At 37.4% G+C, this 18,834-nt stretch overlaps 1 protein-coding gene across 4 annotated transcripts in view; it reads left to right on the plus strand.

The window, feature by feature from the left end:
- Window positions 1-18,834, plus strand: part of GPHN (gephyrin) — an 885,721-nt gene that overhangs the window by 485,862 nt on the left and 381,025 nt on the right. The window lies entirely within an intron of this gene.

Genomic DNA, 18,834 nt, shown 5'->3' on the forward strand with positions numbered 1-18,834 from the left:
GCAGTTTAAAGTGCTTGGAACCCTGAAATGCAAGGGGTATTCAGAATTCAACCACTTAAGCCTTCCAGTCAGAGTAGCAAGTTTGAGGCCAATAGAAGCTGAGAGATTTTAAGAGAATCAGCACTGTTCTATCACCAATAGAAGCAGGCAAGATTTCTAATATGTGCAATTTAATGGGGGCAAGATTGGTACTTGTATAGGAGAAAAGACAATGAGAAGACATAGTTGGCATTAAGGAGTGATAAATAGCCTAGGGTAGATGAGGTGCAGACAATGAAAGAAGTGGTCTGAGAGCTGCGGTTAAAAGGTTTATTGAGTATCTAGGCAGACTGGAATGGACTCAAAAGGTGCCTCAGGCAACCGCCAAGGGCTGGATTGTGTGAGAATGTTCTTGGTCCAGGTCCCGTTGCCCAGTACTCCAGATGTGGACAAAGGCAAGACCTAATTGGCTATAGCTGTTCTCTTATGACAGACAGTAATAGAGAGAGAGCTTAAAAGTTAAGTTAAAACAAGTTAAGATCCGTTTCAAGATCCATTCCTGACATGTATTGGCTTGGAAAAATCTCTTAACTCTCAATGCCCTACAGACTTACAGAAAAGGTGCTGTTCTACATGGTAGAGGGAATTTCCTCATCTAGGAGTTTCCTGTATCAAGAAAATAACAAGTTCTACATCTATTTATTTTATACTCTCATCTGGCTGCAACAATGATAGATCATACTTCACAGTCCCATGACACTGGCCTACTGGCTGCTCCATGGATAAGATACTCCATTTCTCTGTTCCAGGCATTCTCTCTGGCTGTCCCCATGCGTGGAATGCTCTCCTTCCTCATCTCTGCCTCCTGCTTTACCTGGCTTTCTTTACATCCCAACTTAAATCCAGCCTTCTACAGGAAGCCTTTTCTAGCCTCTCTTTAATTTTAGTGCCTTCTTTCTGTTAATTATTTTCTATTTATCCTGTACATAATTTGTTTCTACATACTTGTTTGCTTATTGTCTCCCCCATTATATTGAGATCTCCTTGAGGGCAGAGGCTTTTTTCTCCTTTTTTATTCCCTGCAATTAGCACAATGCTTGACACATAGTAGGCACTTAATAAATTTTTATTAACTGACTGAATTAGTGGTCAGTGTTTTCCCTTCTTAAAAGCCCACAAATCATCCGTTTATTAATACATCATAGATTGGGGAGGAGGGGGGAGGTGAGAAGGGAAGGATTCAAAGTCATAGTTACTGGTCTGTAGTTGAAAAATTCCACCTCTTCCCCTCTTTTTCAAAATTGGGACATTTTCCTTTGTTCAGTCCTATACCACTTCTATTCTTTTTAGGTTTTAAAAAATCACTGCCATTGATATATGAGGGCAGGGGAACCTGAATTCACTGAAGACAACAGTTACCGTTTCCACTTTCCCTGGGTTTCAGATTATCAATTAATCATATTTTAAACCCTCTCATTGCAAAAATCACTCTAAACAGAGAAAACAGAGGCTAAAGTATGACGTTTAAAAAGGTTCAAGAGGCATAGTTTATGGGTAATTTAATCATTTTATTAATAAGGACAAAAGTTTATTAATAAAAGGATGGTCATTTGGCCATCTCTCTCAGACCAAAGACCCTCATAATGGGTAGAACTCACAGTTCATATACCCTTAGAAACAGTAGGTGGTCAATGGGTCTGAGAATGACCCTTGCACAAAGAAATTATCCCTGCTCAGATCACCCTCAGCTAAACCAGACCACTTACAGCCTTGACAAAAGGATCAACTGTCTCTACCCAAACTTGAGTAAAATGCCATGGGCTTCCCCACCTTAGATTAAATTTCTTTAAGGTTGGGTGGGGTCTGACCAAGACCCATTATCAGTGATGTCCTATAAGAAAACAGAACTAAAATCAGGACTTTAGGAGAAGAGGGGGAAGCCCTGAATCTCCCCAGGACATCAGTTATTAATAATCATTTCTCATGTTCCCCCATTTGATTCTTGAGGGGTGTGACCTCCTCAGTAAATCGTTAACTGATGTGACAAACATTTCATCAAGGGTTCCTAACTATGGGACTTAAGAGGGGAGACAATGTGAGAGGAAAAAGGGAAAGATCGACAGGGCTTGGACAAAATCAAAGGGGGCAATCCCCTTTGATAACATTTTGACAAAATCAAAGAGGGCAATCCCCTTTGATAAGTAGACCTTACAGATAAATGGTGCAAAGGGAAAAAGTCAGCAGCAAAATAAATTTCATAGATATGTCTCCTTCCTTTCTGTTCCTCTGGAAACATTTGATGGAGTCCTGTGGTTCAGGTGTGGTCTCAGTAATTCTCCAGCTCAGGTCACTTCTAGAAAGTCCTTCTCTGCTAAAAATTTCCTACAAAATTGATCTTAACACAAATTTAAATTTACTTTGCCAAAAACCAAATTAGATAATGAAAATTAGGCTCAAACCTTATATCTCTATTACTAGAAAATCAAATTTGGAAACTTTTAGACCAAGAATTTTACAATTTTAGGTTAGCCAATTGTCATATTGGTATATATAGGAAACAGAGATACAAACAGAGTTTTAGAACCTATTTTTTATATTTGGCATTATTAATTCTCTCATTAGGAGGATGAGATACTGCTAAGGAGTTAATAGAAAACTTTTTATAAGAAGATCAACTCTAGTATAAAAATGAATTCATATAAAAATTGCCAGATTAACTTCAGTTGTAACAAAAGGTTCTGGGATGGGATATATGACGACATTGAATAATCAGTTTTAAAAATAGTACATATCAAGTAAGTTATTTGTAGTAAAAACCTTTTCAACGTGTAGCCATGTTCAAATGAATCACCCCTAACAAAAGTGGATGCCTCTTTAAGGCATTTAAAAAATAGACCACCACCATTCTTCTTCTAGGATAACTCATTGTACTGTCTAATATTCACTAAACAACAGTCATATCCCAGTTTTACAAATGAGCTATTGTCCATTCAGGAAATGTCATGTTGGGGAAATTGAGTCAGGAGAATAGTATCTCAGCCCATGCCAATGGTTGTTTTGCAGTTTATACATTTAAACCCCATAAGGTTGCTGGCATCATGGATTCTTGGCTCAGTAGCATTCCTTGATGATCAAACCTGGAATCAGACTTAGAATAGTATCACTAGAGCTTTGGGTAGATTCAGCTATCAAGGATTAGATAACAAGCGTTGACTATAATCTCACATTAGTCACAGTAATTAGAGATTCATATAAAAATATCACAACTTGATATAACTAGTACTCATGGTAAGTAGATACTTTTTCACACTTAAATTTCAACATTACACAAATGATTTTGCTTTAAGATGCTTACTAACAAATAACAAAAAACTAGGGATTGGATGTGTAAATATAATAATCCCAATATGCCCAGAAGAGCATATATGAAAAGTTGTCTATAATAAAACATGTTCAGTTATTAAGGATATTCAAAGGGATATAAAAACAGACCACTGGTCTCAGAATCTGTTTAAACAATGGGAACATCTTTAAGGTGACTCTTAAGTAGTTTGCATGAATTTCTATCCATGTTCCAATTCCAGATTAAATAACAAACATAAGTAAAGTCAGATTTCCCCCTAAGGTGACACAAGATAGCTCATAATTCACTATTCTTCACTAATATAACTGTGCGTACTGAAATCCTGTTCCTTAAAATATAAGCAAAAGAAGTTCCTGACTTTAACCTCACAACTTTATAGATTTACATCTTTGTTTCACATGCTTGTTTACCTTTGTCTAATTATACTAATATCATTCTGAAAGAATGAGATACTTTAGGAATTGAATCTTACACATATGACAAGTTCAAGCACTAATTTAACTCTTGCTTAGGCCATGGAATGACAACAAATTCAGATCAATATAGCAAGATATTTCCCACTTACAGCTTATTACAGTAATGAAGATACACTAGTGTTAATCTAATAACTAATAGATTCAGTATTGTATTAACAAACTTCTACTTTGTCTACCCTAATAGAAATTGGCTATGAGAGCAGAGACACAGTTATGACATCATCAAAGCTGTGCCTCGGGGCCGACATCATTATAAGTAGCCTAGCATATGGAACCAGGTGGACAGATTTTTTGTATGAGAATGTCCAGCCTTTCCCAAGGTAGCCTCCCTGCCTTATTCCCAGGGACAGACAGATATGGACAGATATTCACCAGCCTTAAATCTCAGATGTTGCTTCTGTTCAGCTGCTGACTTCTGATGTTTCTCTTAATGTGTCCATTTAAGACCAGTTCAATGACACAACAGACCTAAGAATGAAACTCAAAGAACATTTAGGGTCTCCCCCCCCCCAAAAAAAAAAACTTTCTCCTCAAACTATAAAGCCCCCTAATTACAGTAGATCTGGACAAAATTTTTATTAATACCATAAAATTATTGCAATAAATTAGTTTACAAATAAAATTTATTAGGCCTTTTGAAAATCACACAAAAGATTTTTTTAACTTAAACATCCCTTCCTAAAAGTATTTCTCGTTCTTAAAAACAACTTAAAATTTATCCTGATGTTAAAAGGAATAATCACTAAACTTCCATTAAGTAATTAGTTGGAAACCTCTAAAATGATAGAGATCTCTCTCTTATTCAACCTTAAAGCAAAAATAAATCTTTAAAATTGGAATTTATCAAAGCTAAATTGCTGTACAATGTCTTTAAGCAATATAAATAAATTCCCAAAGTACTATAATAAAATAAATTCCTAATTACCACAAAATTCCTAACTACCATCCCTTTTTCATCAAAGAGTGTTTGCAGTGGGGAAGAGATTCACTTTTTCTAAGCCAAAAACAATACACCCAATTAAATTAGCCTTATCACAATAACAAAGTTTACCAGGCCTTTAAAATTTACTCAATATCTTTTTCTTCCCTTTGTAAATGTATCACTAGAAATCAAGAAAATAATTACATTCTGGTTCACTCACCCTTTAAAGCAAAATTAATCTTTAAAAGTGGACTAAGTTAAGACTAAGTTGCTTCAAGATGTATATGACCTCCACAAGTAATAGATAAATAACCTTAGATGAAACTCATTCTACGTTATAAGTAGGCTTGAAAATTTCACTCCCATTTACTCAGCAGGAATTCCACAACATAGAAAACTCTTGTACAGGGTTGATAAGAACTTATGACTAGATAGTTGCAAGAATACTTCTAGGTTTACAAATATTACCTATTGCCATACTTTGTATAATGTATATATCAATTTTCCTTTTTAAAATACCTATTGAAATACTTGATTAAAAGAATAACTCCAAATAGCTTAGTTAACCGTATCATAATTTTCATAAGTAGTAGCCAAATAATTTAGGTGAAACTTCCTCTTAAATAAAGGCAAAACTTCACTCCATTTTGCAACTGCTGCTGTACCTGGTTTCAATTCCACTGCTCAGGGCCAAATATCTACTAGTGTCCTGTCCTTCCCCTATCCCACCCCACTTTCCTTCCTCCTCCTTGCATGTTGTCTCTGCCTTTAGATTGTAAGCTCTTTGATGGCAGAAACTGTCTTTTTTATTAATTTTATCTCCAACACATAGCACAGTGCCTGGCATTTAGCTACTTTAATAAATGTTTATTGGATATTGGTGGGAAAATATAGGCAAAACTTCCAAGTTCTTAAATTACAGTACTCCAGAATATTACAACACATGATCAACAGGGCTGATAGAATCCCCTAACAGCTAACACATTCATTTTTTTTTTGTACAGCACAATTCTTAATCTAATAACATCTAGATTGTAAGAGAAATTGCTTTTCTTTTTTAATAATTATTTAGTACTTTATTTTTCCTGTTACATGTAAAAATAATTTTCAGCATTTGTTTTTAAAACTTTGAGTTCCAAATTCTCTCGCTTCCTCTCTTCCCACCCTCCCTCATTGAGAAGACAAGCAATTCAATATAAATTACATATGTGTAGTCATGCACAACCTATCCATAATAGTCACGTTGTAAAAGAAAACATAGGAAAAAAACTCAAGAAAAATAGTTAAAAAAAGGATACTTTAGTCTGTATTCAGACACCATCACTTCTTTCTCTGGGGATAAATAGCATTTTTCATCATAAGTCCTTCAGAGTTATCTTGGATCATTGTATTGCTGAGGATAGCTAAGTCATTCATAGCTGGTCATCGTACAGTATTACTGTTACTTTGTACACAGTACATTTCACTTTGCATCAGCTCATATAAGTCTTTCCAGGTTTTTCTGAGAGCTTCCTGCTCATCATTTCTTATAGTACAATAGTATTCTATCATAATCACATATCACAACTTGTTCAGCCATTCCCTAATTGATGGGTATCCCCTCAGTTCCTAATTCTTTGCCCCCAGAAAAGAGCTGCTATAAATAGTTTTGTACATAGATGTCCTTTTCCTTTTTGTTTTTTATCTCTTTTGGGATACAGACCTAGTAGTGGTATTGCTAGGTCAGAGGATATGCTGGTTTTATAGCCCTTTGAGCATAGCTCGAAATTGCTCTACAGAATGATTGAATCAGTTCACAACTCCACAATAGTGCATTAATGTCTCATTTTTCCCACATTCCCTCCAACATTTGTCATTTACCTCTTCTGGTATTAGGCAATCTAATAGGTCTGAGGTAGTACCTCAGAATTGTTTTAATTTGTATTTCTCCAACCAATAGTAAGTTAGAGTATTTTTTTTCTTTTGTCTTTTCCCCCATTCCCTCTGCTCCCCCCCTTCTCAAAACGGTGTGCAATGTGATAAAGGCTATATATGTACAATCATATTAAACATATTTCCATATTAGTCCTATTGTAAAGAAGAATTAGAACCAAAGGGAAAACCACAAGAAAGAAACAAAGAAAAGAAAATAGCTTGCTTCAATCTGCTTTCAGACTCCATAGTTCTTTGGATATGGATAGCATTTTCCCTCATGAGTCTTTTGGAATTGTTAGAGTATTTTTTCATATGACTATAGATACCTTTGATTACTTCATCTGAAAACTGGTCATATCTTTTGATCATTTATCTATTGGAGAGTGGCTCTTATTTTTATAAATTTGACTCAGTTCTCTACATGTTTGAGAAATGAGGCCTTTATCAGAGAAACTTACTTCAAAAATTTTTTTCAGTTGCTATTACTAACTGTATTTCCCTCCATCCTATTCCCCATCACCCACCCCCATTTATTGTTTTCTCTCTCCTCAAAAGTGTTTTGCTTCCAACTGCCCCCTCCTCCCCTAATTTTCCCTCCCTTCTATCACCCCCCTTATCTCCTTCCCCATCTATTTTCTTGTAGATATATTTCTATACCCAATTGCATGTGTATGTTATTCCCTCTTGGAGCCAGTTCTGATGAGAGTAAGGTTCACTCACTCCTTATTACGTCTCCCCCTTCCCCCTCTTCTCCTCCACTGTAAAAGCTTATCTGGGATGGGGGCTGTGGCCCTGCCTGTGCTGGATTGAGCTCCACTTTCACCCAGGTGGGACAGACCTTTCCTGTTGACGTTCTAAGTAGTCTTTGGTGTCTGTGGGATGAGAGTTCGAGAAACCACCACATGGCTAGTGTATTCAGTCTGGATTTTTTGGGGCCTGGTCTGCATAGCATGCACTGATCTCTTTCCTTGATGCAACAGACCTTTCCCCTAACCTTCCAAGTTGTCTTGGGCTGGAAATTTGTTCCACTCCATCTTTTGTGGATTCTGCTATTCTAGAATTTGTTTACAGTCATCTTTTAAAGGTATTTGAAATGGTTTGGGGAAAAGCTTAGAGGAGTCCCTGCCTGTGCTCCGCCATCTTAGCTCTGCCCTGAAAGAAATTGCTTTTCTAACAACATAACTGATACAGTTGTTTACAAAATTATACAATATAAAAAAATTTAGAAATATAACAATATCATAAACAATATTATATATTTAAAATTTTAAACAAACCCATTACCAATTCAACTGAATGTGCTTCCAAATTACATTACACAGAAAATCATTCATCTCATCACCATTGGCATTGTATCACATCTAAAACCCTATATAGAGTTATCAAGTATGAAGCAATTACATCTAATTAAAGAGAATATACGCAATCAGCATTCATATAGCATTTGCCCTATGCTAAGCACTTTACAATCGTCTGATCCTTGCAACAGCACTGGGAGGTGGGTTCTATTATTTTCCCCTTACAGAGCAGTAAATTGAGGTGAATAGAACTTTCTGGGGGTGATACAGCTAATTAATTTCTTAATGCCAAACAACAAATATATTTTTACATTAGCTTGTAATTTACCATAATAATCCTGATAGGAGAGCACTTTCAGATCTTATTCTTATTTCCTTCAGGACATATTTTGGCTTAAATCAAATCCGGATTTATAATCAATAATGGTAATGTTTTCATTTCTAAGGCCCAATATTTGTAGCACTTAAAAAAAAGGTTATTATTATCCATAAATTCATATATTTCCCTTTTTAAAAATAAAAAAGACAAATGGTGACAATTCCCAACTCAGAATCACCTTTTCCTCTGCTTAAAGAGCTAAGATCATCTGCCTCTACATTTGATACTTATCAGATAAAAGAGCATTCCAGCTCCCCATTCCCATCCTCCTGGCAATTTCAAGCTGCATATACTAGGAAATACCTATAAAGTTTTACCAACAGTTTGAAATCACATCTGTTACTATCAGGTTAGTTTAAAATGTACTGGGCTAAAATATCCCAAGATTCTAGTTGTACTGCTTGCTGCTTTTTGACCCAAGCCAAGAGACCTAAGGAATTTGATTAAATGCTGGCAGAGAATGGCCAGTTTCCCCAGATAGAAACCTGAGCTTTCCGAGTTACTTAAATGATTGAATTAAAATAATAATTAGATAATTGAACTGTACAAGGAAACATTTAAATTTTATATAATTATCACAAATCACAACCAGTATTTTTGCCATATGCAATATTTATGTAGTGTTAGATTTAATAAGGCTTTCCTGTAGATTTATCCTGAAAAGTGAATAGACATGATTAACCAGATAATCTAACCTTACAGAATGCTTTCTAAAAATCTTTTCCTTTGCAATTTCTAGTTCTTAATTGAAGTCAAATCACTACACTTTAACCATTTAAGCATGGGGCTAGATCCTGAAATCTTAAAATACTGACACCCTAACTCAGTGTTAATCTGCTACTGATTATTATTTTTATTACTTTCACATCAATCTTTTAATAGTTAAAATCCATAACCCAAAAGAATTAAAGAATTCACATTCTAAACAATATTTGTAATACAATAAATTATCAAATTAATGTTAGATATTATGTTTGTGCACATTACAAATCACCTAACTGGGGTATCTTGGCTTAAAACCACAAAAGCTAACAAGTTTCCTGATACAGTATAATAAATAATAAAATTCACTTAAAATGAAACCAGAATAAATTCAGTTACACCTGGATCTATTTTCCAAATGTCATTGTTGAGGTTGAGGGGTGCTGGTACCCTGAAATTCAAGGGTAAATGACACAACGGTTCTGCCTGGAGTGAATTTGACTCAAACTTTCTTTCAGCCAGAGATAAGATTTATTAGAACACATCTGTGTGGACAAGATTTTAAGAATCTGCCCTGGGTAGATAAGACTGACTCTTTTTACATAAAAAAAAAGATTTTGTGGGAAGATCTGTATGGGAGTGTCCAGTATGCTGGGATGACTGTAGAAGTGGTCTAGAAGATATGGATGGGAAGATCTGGGAGAGTAGGCTGGGGTGACTGGGAGGTAATATTAAAATTTGGGGTTGAGGGGTGCTCGAGATCCCAAAATACCCGGGTCCTGTTTGAATGAATTTGACTCAAACCTTCTCAGCCAAAGAAAAACAAAGTTTATTAAAGAGTATTGGGTAGACTCTTGTTTGTGACTAATGCCAGCAGGCCAGAACAATCTGAACTGAGCTAGATTGAATCTGAGCATCTTCATGGGGGCCAGATGGAGTTTATATACAGAAAGATTGTGGGAGGGATTTAGGGTGATCGAGTAGTCTGGGGTGATGGGAGGAGGGGTTTAGGGTGGACTGGGATGAGGTCAGACTCCAGGGTGGGAAATAGCTGAAGGCTACCCGGAGAAGAGGGACAATAGAGGGCTAGGGTAATTACCCTTGGGTATAGATATTTAAGGGTGGGAAACATCCTAAAGGCTATCTGGGTGGGAAGTGGCCTGGGGCCATCCAGACAAGGAAGGTCTGGGCTATGTTTGAGGTAACAGAACTGGAGGTTTGGGCATAGGCCACAATAAAAGACTAGTTGAAAGAATTACTGGGATGGGTTGATGCCTCAGAAGGCCAGAGACTTGGCCATGTGGGAAAGTTCTAGGAAAGTTGGGGGGAGCGGTGTTCCAGGGCTCTTACCCTTTCATTATCATACTGTGTGGGTCAGAGACCTCTACTCATGTTAAGAATAGACAGAGACCATTCTTGAGAGAAGGTAAAAAGGAATTATTGCTTCCATGAGATAGGATACCACCCAAGCGGGGTGCTTTAATTATGTTTCACATTTATTTGATCTGAATGAATGGGCTGAACAGAGTACAGGAGAGTACAAAGGACTCAGATGGACACCAGTCCCTCTATAGACCCTCCCTTTGAATCTCCTGCCAGGCTCTTCATTGGTCAAATACAACCTCCTGACTGCCTACGTACAGGGTGGGGGGAACAGGAGCAAAGGTCCTGGCTGATCAAAAGATTCAGTCAGGTTATCGTACTAGTGGGATAATCTCATTTCCATTCCTTGGTGGAGTCAGGGAGCCCCAGGGATATCTGCTAGAAAGGGTCTGCCAGGTTATCCTTCAGTGGGATGGTCCTATCTATTGACATTCCTTGGTGGAGTCATGGAGTCCCAGGGGGTTTGCTAAATGCCAAAGATATCTGAGTCCATTCTTTCTGGGGGTGCTTGTCAGTAGCTAGGGGTTACTCAGGGGTTCCTAATTTTCCTTGTATTACACAAGGGCACGCAGAACAACTATCCAGGGACAGGAAGGGTGTGCTACCACCCTCCAGCTTTGTACAGGATATATCCTCCATTTGTCTCCACATCTTCTTATTCACCTTCCATATTGTTGCTCAGACCTTTCCTAATCTTTCAAACCCATTACTCAGATTAATGAGGTTAAAGAAAATTACGAGGTTAAGGAACCATAGGTTTTTACGGGTGCTTGAGACCCCAAAATACCAATGCACTGAGTCCTGGTGAATGAATTCGACTCAAGCCTTCTCATAGCCAAAGAAAAAGAAAGTTTATTAAAGATTCACCATATTGGGTAGACTCTTAAGGAGTCTGAGCATTTGTGACACTAATGCCAGCAGGCCAGAACAATCTGAACAGAGCTAGATTGAGTGCCTTCATGGAGGCAAGATGAGACTTATATACAGAAAGATTGTGGGAGAGATCTAGGGGTGGTCAAGTAGTCTGGGTGACTAGAGGGGTTTAGGGAGGGTCTTAAGGAGTCTAAGGAGGGTAGTACTGGGGTGACTAGAGGTCAACCTCCTATGAGTGAGATTAAGCTGAAGGACACCTTAAGATAACAAACAATACAGGGCTAGGCTAGTTTAAGGGTAACTGCCTGGCAATAAGGGAAGGCTTAGGGATATGGCCTCAGGGGAAGGCCAACTCAAGTGGGAAGATTCAAGGAGAATTCAAGGGAAATCAAGGAGAGTTCAAGGGGGTTCCCAGAGACTGCACCCCATCAAGTTCAAGGGGGTTCCCACAGTCTAAACCTCATCAAGACCGCCCCACTTTCCTTTACATTTCAACCATATCCCACACTGCACATTCTATTGTTAAACCAATGTCTTAAAACAACCCTACTTTCCCAAGCTGTGGAGTTAATTTCAATCCAGGGGACTCTCTTCATTAATCTGCATATCACAAAATTCAGATGTTCTCTAGGAGATGTAAATAATGAGATTTGAGATTTATTGTAACATAGCTGGCAGAGCTCCTTAGGGAACGTGCATTCCTTAAAGAACTTGCAACTTAACAGGAATGATGCTAAAAAAAAATGTAGTGGATTATCTGGCAGATATGCTAATTAGATGAGAGCCTACAACCTTCGTCAGTGGCATCATTCACTACTGGAAAGGGCGGGGTGGGGAGGGTTTCCTCAGGGGTGTACTTTTGGTCTGTAATGTCTGTAGCAAGATAGCTTTGAGTTGAGAGTTGATGATAGCTTGACCTGGATTGAATGATAGCTTTGGAAATCAATACATGATAATTCTGTGGTTACAGGATTGTCTTCTTTTTGCAAGAAAATTTCTTCAGAGGTCAGCTTGTTTTTGTGATGGGGAAAGATAGTTTATTTTACTGGGGACCTGCTTATGAGCAATTGCAGGGAAAGATAGTTTGTCTTATTGGGGCCCACTCATTGAGTTTTTGCTAGGCATAGTGTCCTTGGGCTGGAGCATAAATTGTCAGGGATAGTGTTTTGAGGATAGGGAGAAATGTGATCTTGGTATTGGAGTCCAAACACAAGCACCCCATCAAAAGAATTCCAAATCTCTCATTCTCACAAAAGGAGATAGAGGCTTTCCCTTGAGGCAAGGAGGTCATCCAAGACTCCTGATTTAATCAAAGAAATAAAGGCCAGACTCTTCAAGGGCAGTTGATTAAATAAGTGCTAAAAGAGAAAACAGTAAAGGAAAGTCCCACCTTAATTACTAATACAAGTTCCTTACAAAGTTTTCTAAGTTTTCTAGTTAGTTAGATGCAGATCCATATTAGCAGTTCATTAGTCACGTTATCCACCTTTGTAAGTAAACTGTTTATCACTGCTTCACAGAGAAGGGCATTCCAGCAGATGTCCAGATAATTGCACATTATCATTTCTATATTATGCCTCTGTCTATAATCTGTTTCTCAATTTCATCATCCATTTTCATTACAAAAGAAATTTACAATCTAAGTGGTGAGAAAAGACATTCAAAAAGAATCTGGCTGATCACCTTGTCAATACAGTTTCTGGCATTGGTGAGAGATTGGATAACAGGAGCGCTAAAGTGCCATCTACCGCTAAGATTTTTTAATAATTTATTCTATATGCAAGTATGTAGTATATATACATATATATATGTATAAATACAAACATGCGTGTATGCATGAAAGGAAGTAAGTTCCTCATTGGTAACTCACTAGAACAATGAAATCACAGGACTGCTTACAAGAGAGACAGACAGACAGACATATATATCTGTCAATAAGACTTATCTCTGGCAGTGCTGATGGACTGGTTTATTATCTTAGGTAATTGTCCTGAGGCACTAGAAGGATAAGTGATTTGCCCAGAATGACAACTAGTATGTCAAAAGTAGGACTTGAATCCAAATCTTCCTAACTTTGAGGCCAGCTCTAATCTCTCTCTCTCTCTCTCTCTCTCTCTCTCTCTCACACACACACACACACACACACGTGTATGCACATGTATATATGTATACATTATTATTGTTGTTCAGTTATTACTAACTCCTTGTGACCGCATTTGGGGTTTTCTTGGCAAAGATACTGGAGAGGTTGCTATTTCCTCCTCCAGCTCATTTTACAGATGAGGAAACTAAGGTAAACAGGGTTAAATGACTTGCCCAGAGCCACACAGTTAGTAAGTATATAAGGGAAGATTTGAAATCCAGGCCTAGCACTCTATCCACTACACCACCTAACTGTCATATACATATAAACATGTGTGTCTGGGAATATATATATTTATTTAGCATACTATCATTGATAGAGAACTGGCTGTAGAGTCAGGAAGACCTAAGTTCAAATCCTAACTCTGCCCCATAATTTTTATATGAAACTGGATAATAGGGACCAGCTTCACACCAGCCTCGTATTCAGGTTCAACATTGAGATAAAATGAGGCTTTCACAAGTTATTGAACAGTTAATAAAAAGAGGTTCATCGTGCCCTAACACAGCAAGGATGTGCAATAAGGATACAGTAGCACTTAGCTCCTCTCAATGCACCCTTCTGTTCTTCTCCCTGTGGAAATACAAGTCATCATGCCGAGATATGGTGACTCCTGTGGTTTTTAGAAATCCATCTGCAGGCCGACTCTCTATGGATGAGACTTTTATATGCACTTAAGTGGCTAGGAACTGTGTCAGGGAAGGCAGAATCCATTCGAATCCTATGGACAACTTTGTTCCTTTTTAGACAACTAATCCCTATTGAAGAAAACAGAAGAACTCTAGTCCTACCATATACCACTCCTGTGGTGGCAAAGACCTAAGGATCTTGCGGAAGACCTTCCAACTTTAAATGTTTTCAGGGGCTTTACTGGAAGTCTTCCTGGAATAGGCAGTACTAAGAGGAAAAAGAAGAAAGAAAAAAGCACTTCCCTAATAGTCACCAAAAAGAAATGGAAAGAGAAAAAAACATGGAGAAAGACAAAAAAACTAGAAATTCTAGGCTAAGTTCTAAGTTTTGGATCTTAACAATCTAGTCCATGTATTGGAAGGGTGTCATATCTTTGCAGTTCACAGTGGGACTGCTAACGTAAGGTGGTGATGATGCGCTAATGAGCCAGAGCAGTACCAGGAATATTAGCAACATAGCACAAATGATGATGACTCCGGGACAATCAGACTTTTCTCCTGATGTAAGGTGGTGATGAGAAACAGGTGCAGTGCCAGGATCATGGCCATAGCATAGGTAATAACATTTCTGGTACAGTCAGTATTTTATCATGCATCAAGATCATCTGTAGTAAAGTGTCCCAGGGTCTAACTAGGTACCAAGGATCTCCCAATATTGCTACCTACTCAGTATTCCCTGGCACACCCTCCAAAATATCCTTCTCCCTGAGGGCCATATTAGGGGAATGATACAAAATCTTTGCCCGCTTAGAAGCCTATGTGGATGGGCTTCCCCTTCTTCCACAGGGATTCTCCCTCACATACCCCTTTAAGGGGCTCAGAATTAAATTCCCTTTCTTCCAAATAAATACACATCCACTATAATTATAGAGACAGTTTCCCCTCCCTCATACTATTAGAAAGCAAAGTATTTTCAGCAATACCATTCCTTGGTCCCCCAAGCTCTTTCTGGGAAGGAAGTGTCTAAATCATCCCTGAATAAAGGAGGCCTGCTAGTTGAAGAGGATTTGAGCTACTTTTCCAGGGTATATGGAACCTAATGAGGGGGCAAAATCCTTAAGACCAGAGCAACTCTTTTACTGAGGAAGAAATACAAAGGGCCAGAAGGGGTCAGTCCAAACCATGTCTAGAAACAGTCCATTATCAAGTAAGTCTTCCATGAGACTGGTTCCAGGAAACCACTGGACCAAGGCCCTTTTCTTCTTAGGGTAGACTTGATTTGTCACAGGCATGGCTTCCAAGTAATTCTATAGATTCTATCCTTCCCTGCTATATCCCACTCTACAGTTTGTTGGGACCTCCTCAAGAGAATAGAATTTTGTTCCTCATTTAATCTGGGCCATTTCCCACTCTCATTCTCTCCCTCTCCCATCCTCACCCCTCTCCAGCTTGTGTTATGGTAACAGGACAAATTAACCTTTCCTACAGATTGGGGCAGATATCACTTACATAAAAACATGAACAGGATATTCCCTAAAGAGCAATATCTTTGCTCCTTGTCACTGAGTGGTAATTAGCATTTTTTTTCCTGCAGGGATGGGATGATTCTGGCTCTTGGCGGAGTTAAACTAAGTTTTTATGAGTATATCTGTTCTCTATCAAAAAGAATAGATGAAGAACCTAACTGTTGATAGTACTAGCCCAAGACAATATGCCCAAAATGCAAAGAGAACCATATAGGCTTAATTTCTGCTTTCTAGGAGTTTGTTACTAAAACATGTTGAAAGAATGTAAGTATAAAGATATTTTTGATTATAGGATAAAAACAGTATAAAGGAATAATAATGAAGTTATATCCTAAAGCAAGTACATATGAACAATTGGGAGAGGAGAGGTAACTGTGTATGTAACCAGGGTAGAAACTTACCATATGTTAGGGGAAATATTCCCTATCTCTAGTGAACCCAAAGAAACCAACAGGACAATAGTTTTGCTCGTGCTATTTAATGAATGAGAGAAAGATGGTGAGTGGATTAAGCTGGACTAAGGTGGAAGAAGACTATTCCATATAGTTTTGATTAGAAAAAATTGGAAATTTTTAATTCATAATAACAGTAAAGAGAATTTTTTTCCCCTCTTCGATACACATAGCCACAAAAATCAAGTGGATCATAGATTACATTGCTACAGAGAAGACAACAATATGCTATATTTTCAAAAACTCTTTAAGACATAAAAAAATTATAGAATAACTTTTAAATTGTTTTAGTATTAACTTTGTTATTGTTCTCGTTTAGATAAATATCAAAAGTTTCTTTTTCTTCCGCTGAGGGCCCTGTATTGTAAGGATCTTAAGATGAGTCAGGACAACAGGAAATCAGCATAGCAGAGTAGAAAAAAGCACTGGATTTGGAATCGGAGGACCAGAGTTCAGATCCCAACTCTGCCACTGACTACCTGTGCAAGCTTGGACAAATTATTAAATTTCTCTGGGCTTTAGTTTCCAGTAAAATGAGGGATTTATATTAGATGACCTCCAAATCCCTTCTGAAATAGCTAAGTGATATAATGGATAAAGCTCTGCACTTGGAGCCAGGAAGACCTGATTTTGAATCCTGCCTCATTCAGTCCTCACCTTGGCAAGTCATTTATCCACTGTCAACCTCAATTTCTTCATCTGTAAAATGAATATAATATTAGCACCTACTTCAGGGTTATGAGAATCAAATGAGATAATAAATGCATTGAACTCTGTAAACTTTAAAGCACTATGTCAGTGATGGTAATGATGAAAAAGATAATGAAGATGGCTTTAAATCCATGGCCCTAACTGTATCTCATATATATATATATATATATATATATATATATATATATATATATATATATATATATACACACACACACACACACACACACACACACATATCTATATCTATCTATATATATATATATACACACACATATATCTATATCTATCTATCTATCTCTATATATATATATATAGAGATAGATAGATATATATACACACACACATATGTATACATATATCGCAAGTGGGATTTTAGGTGTATTGAATCCTATTTTCAGATTTATTTGGCCGTTGTGTGACAGCTGGGTGACACAATGGATAGAACACTGGCCTGTAGTCATCCTTTGGAGAGAATCAAAAAAGACCTCTTGTGAGGCATTTAAATGGCACAATGGATAGAGTCCTGCACTTGGAGTCAGGAAGACCTGAGTTCAAATTCAGACTCAGACATTTACTAGCTATGTGCTCCTGGGGAAGTCACTTAACCTCTGTCTGCCTCAGTTTCCTTAGCTGTAAAATGAGAATCATAATAGCACATATCTCCCAGTGCTGTTGTAATGAAAAAAAATGAGATATTTTTAAAACCCTTACAACAGTGCATGGAACATAGTAGATGTGCAATAATAAATGCTTATTCCCTCTTCTGTCTTACTCAGGCACCGCATACATCAAGGTTCTAACTCTTCGGAATGCTGCTAAGGGTTCTGTACTAGGATCCTTCTTCGTTCCACCCTTTCAATACTAGACAAACTTCCCCTTCCTCCTATTAAATTTGTTGTAGCCATGGTGGCAGAGCAGGCAGCCGACCAAACTGCCTTAAATGGTATGACTATACTCACTTGGGAAATCCTACTTTCTGCTGCATGTGACCTCTATTTAGAAGCTTTAGACCCTTGCTTAGCTTGTGAAAATAAATCAACATATTTATAGTACAAATACTAGTAGTACTGAATGCAAGTACTTAGTACAACATTATTCTCTTTTTGCAGATCAGAAACTAATGCTTAGAGAGAGAGTTTGATCTTTCCAAGTAGCAAAGACAGGACTTGAGCTGATGTCTTCTGACTCTTAAATCCAAAGCTCTTTCTACTGTGTAACAGAATACTAGTAAACTCTTTCAAATTGGATGCAGCAAAAATCTTTATTTTATTGGTACTTCCTTTTGAATTACAAAGTTGTCAAATGTTCTCTAATTTGTGCTGAGCCACAAAGTAATGTACCTGTTTGTTTTTCATATTTAAATGTTTCTCTTGGTTTCTGTTTCTCCATTCCAGATACACTACAAGAACTACCTGCATCCTTTATACTAGATGTAAAAAATATAAGAATTGCTACTAAAAGTCAAGCAATTGCTCTCTGTCAAAAATGACTCAATTTTAAGATCTAATTGTATGCCCGGTTTTGATCTGTATCCTAAATCGCCTGCCAGGCAATTTTTGTCAGTGTAACCAGTCACCAATGGATGATGTACAGGAGCCTGTACAGCAACATTTCTTTACTTTTTATTCAGGTTGCCAAGGGAAAAGAAAATAAATTTTCATACAAGATGTGTAGACAGGTTTAAGGAATTTTTTTTAAAATATAGATAACAGGATTCCAGAATAGTTGGGCTTTCCTTAAAGGAACTACATTACATGTGTTTTCTTTAGATAGCCACTGGTAGTCTCATCTACTATGATGAATTCCCTTATAATCTCTTGGCTTAAAAATATTATCTATTCCCACTATCTCTCTCAAACTCCATTCTCACATTGTTAAGTGCCTGGTAGAAATTCCACTTGAACACCCTATCAGCATCTTTTATAACATATCCAAAACATAGCTAATTATCTTCTTCTCTAAATCCATTCTTCCTCCAGACCTCCCTATTTCTGTTGAATTATCCACCATCTTTCTAGTCATTCGGGTTTGCAAACAAGAAATCCTCCTTGTCTTCCCTCTCCTTCCCCTCCATTTGTAT

Source organism: Trichosurus vulpecula, chromosome 8 (genome assembly GCF_011100635.1).
Source record: "Trichosurus vulpecula isolate mTriVul1 chromosome 8, mTriVul1.pri, whole genome shotgun sequence".
Classification (NCBI taxonomy): Eukaryota; Metazoa; Chordata; class Mammalia; order Diprotodontia; family Phalangeridae; genus Trichosurus; species Trichosurus vulpecula.